The following is a 3703-nucleotide window of genomic DNA, read 5'->3' as shown; positions in this document are numbered from 1 at the left end:
CCGCGCCAGCTGCTGGGAGGAACTGCTCCCTGTTCCGCGCACGCTCGGCTGGGTTTGGGTAGCCTGGGCCTGAGTGGGGTTGACAATGCTGTCTGCTCCGTCCCGAGGAGAGGAGCGCTGGGAGCAGACACAGCAACACCCAGCGCCCGCCTGACGTGGGGCAGGGTCCCCCAGCGCAGCCCCGGGCCCGCCGCCCCTCCACGGCCCTGCCCAGGTGCAGGAGGCTGTGAGACAGGACCACCCCGGACACCAGCCTCAGGTGATGAGGCCAGAGGTTCCATCGGGACAGTGACAGGGCTGTTGCAGAGGGACAGCACCATCCGATCCGGCCCATGGCGTTAAGTGAGCACGTACTAACTGCTCTAATGGGCTGTTTCCCTTACCCCTCACACCAGCCGGGTACCCACCCTTACAGATGAGGGACCAAGGCTCAGGAAGGTCGTTGCCCAACTAGATTACGAGTTGGGCCCAGACTTAAGTCTCCCTGAGTGGGGAAGCTGTGCCCCAGGCTCGCTGCAGAGGGTCTGGGTTGCCAGGGTCGGGCGGCCCACCAAGCACCCGCAGGCCTCCAGACTGGGCCGGGGGCCTGGCAGCTCCATCCCCGTGGGGAGGCAGGGAAGAGGCTCCATCTGGAAGACCGACAGAGCAGGCGGGCAGGGTCCCGGTGGTCATGGCCTAGGGCAGCCTGGGGTCTCCAGAAGCTCCTGCATGACAGGCAGGGCCAGGAACCCGGGCTGGGCCTGTGCCCTTGGGGAGGAGAGGAAAAGTGGAACCTGCCCACCCGGGGAGGGCCTGTCCCAGCTGTGCTTCCCAGGAAACAGGCTGCAGGAGCGTGGGCCCTGGAGGCCCCCCTGTAAGGAGCTGAGGACAGCAGGTGGGCAGAGAACAAGGCGGGCCTGCAGTGAAGGTGCAGCAGCCGAGACTCCGCGGGTCACACGGGGTGGGGCTGGTGGGTGGGGTGGTCTCGGGGGCTAGGCCACCACCTCAGAGTTGCCTGAACTGAGGTGAGGGGGACAGGCCTCCACACGCCCTGCATCAGGTCATCACTGGCACAGGCCCCCAAGGGGGCGGCAACCTCGGACCAGGAGGGTCCAGGTGGCCCAGGGCGGAAGGTGGCGGCTGTGAGCACGTACTGACGGCAGCTGGGACCGGAAGAGGGAAGCTGGGGGGATGCAGAGCACAGTCGGGGCAGAGGCAGCCCCTGTCCTGCCCAGAGCGGGCTGGGGTCAAGGCGAGGCCCCCAGGGCCCCTGTCTGCCACGGGGCCAGAGACGAGCCCTCCTGGTTCCCTGAGCCTGGGTCCTCCCTGCTGGCCGCCCTCCTGGCTTGTGGCTGCCATGCCCACAGGTCCTAGTGGGCTTTAGTGACTCACTTCTCTGGCTTCCTTTCCAATCGCGGATGTCAAACCTCAGGGCACAGCCTGGGTCCCTTTCCAGAGGGAGCTGATGCGGGGCAGCGGGTGATGGGGGAGGGCCTGGATTCCCTTCCTTCCCCTGTCCTCCGGCAGGACCCTCCGTGCATCCAGCCCCCTACCGCCTCCCCCTAATCACAGCCCGGCCAGGCACCCACGGCCGTGCTCACCTGGTTGAAGGTGGCACGGCCCTCGACACAGCCCCTCAAGGGGCAAGAACGCTACGTTCATAAAAGCACTGTTTTTTCTCTCTATGAAGATATCGGAACTCACTGGGGGGAAATCCAAACCACCCAGCTGAGCAGAAATGAAAAGTCTCTCCAGACCCCTACCCAGCTCGAACCTTCTGCAGCTTCGGTGCCGCTCCCTCCCTGGGCCCCCTTGCAGGTTTGCAGACGTTGAGGCGTAGACCCGCGTCCGTGCTCCCACTCTCTGGGTGTTTCATTCGACAGTGTGATGTCCATCAGGTCCAGATACAGATGTGCATTCAGCCTTTCCAGTTACACATGTCAAACCTCAGGGCGCTGCCTGGGTGCCGAGGCCTCTGGGCGTGGGGCGGTCCCCCGTCCCCCGACAGTTCAGGAGGATCGGAGAGGTGGGCGCCGGGATAGAACCTACAGGACCCCCAAGCAAGTGCAGAGAGCCCACCAGGCCTTGGTGTCCTGGCCTGGGAAGCAGGGTCTGTTGACCGCACAGCTGTGACCACATCTGGTAAGTGGGAAAGCTCTCAGGAATGTTCAGATGGCAGCAGGGAAATTGGAGCCGAGGAAGCAGAGACAGCCCAGTGGTAGTAACTTCTTGCTCAGTCAATAGCTATTTCCCTGCTCCAAATTACTTTCTTTTCCCCCTGAAACCATCAGCGGCAGCGACTGCCAATCAGCTATGACACGTGAAAGAAATGCTATTGGAATTTCCAGGCCTGAGAGTGTTCTCCTGGCCCAGTGTTTGCTCAGCCATCCCTGGCAATGCCACGGAGAGGACACGACGTAAAAAGAGCTAATGGACCAGGCTGAGCGGCTCGGCTCCGGCCACGGGGCAGCCAGGACCTGCTCGAGGCTCAGGGTCCCCAGAGCGGCCTGCTGGGGCCTCCACACAACGGCGGAGTGGACGCCAGACTCTGGCATCGACCCTGTCCCTCCCTTCCGGGGCCCGACTTTTTTTGTTTGTTTTGTTTTTGTTTTCGTTTTTTGTTTTGTTTTGCTAATTGCTTTATAACCACAACAAACTAGTACAGAGAATGCCCTGTACAAAACAACACAATAAAGATCGAGGTGTTCCCTTAGGCAAGGCTGAAGATTTCAGTCTCTGGTGTTTGGAATCTAGGCTGCAGTCCTTGTTTTTGGATGGATCACTGGGTGTGTGGCCCAGTCCGTGCTTTTAACCAGATTTGAACAGGAGAATGGCCACTTGGCTCAGGTAGAAGTAGATGAAGTGTTTGTTTGGTTTCATGTGTCACATAACTACCAAAGTTCCTCCCCACGATGCAGTGCCAGGTAGGGTTGTACTTCTTGTCAAACTCCTTCTTGATATGGGCAGCAACATCCTTCTCTATAGCATATTTCTCCAGTTCCTGAGTACCACACTCCCCCGAGTCCTGTTGCATCTCTTCTGACATATTGGCATTTTTCATCACGGCCTTTCGGTCACATGTGGTTACCAAGGAGCACGGGCTGGCCGACTGCAGCGGTCTCCTGGGGGAGGGTCTGGCGAGGCTCAGACCCGTCGACAGGAGCGGTCCCTACCGAAGCCGTGGCGCATCCATGGAGCCGCACGCCAGCAGCCGCCGCCTAGCCATGGGCCCGACTGTTGATTGCCCCGACTGCATGCCAGGCCGAGCATGGGGTACGAGCCCACAGAAATGACAGAGACGAGTGTCCTGCCCTCTGGAAGCAGGCAGGATGGGAGGCCACGCAGGAGCAACTCTTGGAGGGGCTAAAATAACCAAGTTGGGGCCGTGTGCTCACAGCAAGAGGGCGTCCATCTCCCCAGCAGGGCCCCGGGGACCCTAAGCCTCCCAGCATGGATAAGAGAGCCTCTGGCAGGCTTTTCCTGGGATAGGGAACACATCTCACCTGTTCCCAAATGTAGTGGATTGAATGGGGGTTCTCAAAAGGTATGTCCATGTCCTTACCCCCAGAACCTGTGACTGTGACCTTGTTTGGGGAAAAGGTCTTTGCAGATGTAATTAAGTTAACGATCTTGAGATGAGAAGATCATCCTAGATTAACCGGGTAGGTCTTAAATCCGATGGCAAGTGACCTTATAAGAGACACGGAGACAGAGGAGAAGCCAC

At 60.0% G+C, this 3703-nt stretch overlaps 1 pseudogene; it reads right to left on the bottom strand.

Moving 5' to 3' along the window:
* Nucleotides 1–2787: 2787 nt before the first annotated feature.
* Nucleotides 2788–3205, bottom strand: LOC118896428 (annotated as a pseudogene).
* Nucleotides 3206–3703: the final 498 nt, after the last annotated feature.

The sequence above is a fragment of the Balaenoptera musculus genome, chromosome 6, assembly GCF_009873245.2.
Source record: "Balaenoptera musculus isolate JJ_BM4_2016_0621 chromosome 6, mBalMus1.pri.v3, whole genome shotgun sequence".
Lineage (NCBI taxonomy): Eukaryota > Metazoa > Chordata > Mammalia > Artiodactyla > Balaenopteridae > Balaenoptera > Balaenoptera musculus.
The sequence above is the reverse complement of the archived record's forward strand: the minus strand, read 5'-3'. Positions and strand labels throughout refer to the sequence as shown.